At 29.8% G+C, this 641-nt stretch overlaps 1 protein-coding gene across 1 annotated transcript in view; it reads left to right on the top strand.

Moving 5' to 3' along the window:
• The window catches only part of LOC107740553 (activating signal cointegrator 1 complex subunit 3-like), a 169,846-nt gene that overhangs the window by 6,182 nt on the left and 163,023 nt on the right, over nucleotides 1-641 (top strand). The gene's annotated exons all lie outside the window — the stretch shown is intronic.

Here is a 641-nt window from a genome sequence, read left to right as displayed (position 1 = left end):
TATATATTAGCGTTTTATTTTGTAAGCGTACTATAAAATAACTGTATTTTATTTTATACTCAGTTTTATTTTTAACTACAATAGTATTATCACACTTATTATTGAATTACAAAATAAATAAATGCAATAATACTATTATCATTATTAATAATTATTTTACTTTTATAGTTAATCTTAATGAGATTATGTACAGTGAGTACCAAACCAAATCTCCGGGTGCTCTCATGAGAACCAGACTGAAAAACTTATATGTGTATAACCTGTGAATAATATTTCACAATATTACTGTTTTTGCTAGACGTTTGATCAAGTAAATGCAGCCTTGGTGAGCATAAGAGACTTCTTTCAACAGAACAGAACCCAAAAGGGTAGTGTACATTATGTATAATACATGGAACGTGCCATGTGGGCACTTCAGTGAACATTTTTGAGTAAAATGCAAACGCATCAAATGCAACTATTATTACATCTGTCTTGTTAACATACTTCCACGTTGGAAGGCATTGCGAAACTAACCAAGTGATACGGCCTTTAGGAAACTTAATGGCAAAGTAAAAACCTGCCTCAGTCAATGCACATATATCATGAATATTCAATATATTGTCCTGGTTGAATATCTTTTTTTTTTTCTTTTTTTTTTT

This window comes from Sinocyclocheilus rhinocerous, unplaced genomic scaffold (genome assembly GCF_001515625.1).
Source record: "Sinocyclocheilus rhinocerous isolate Xijiao unplaced genomic scaffold, SAMN03320098_v1.1 scaffold1939, whole genome shotgun sequence".
In the NCBI taxonomy this organism is placed as follows: domain Eukaryota; kingdom Metazoa; phylum Chordata; class Actinopteri; order Cypriniformes; family Cyprinidae; genus Sinocyclocheilus; species Sinocyclocheilus rhinocerous.
The sequence above is the reverse complement of the archived record's forward strand: the minus strand, read 5'-3'. Positions and strand labels throughout refer to the sequence as shown.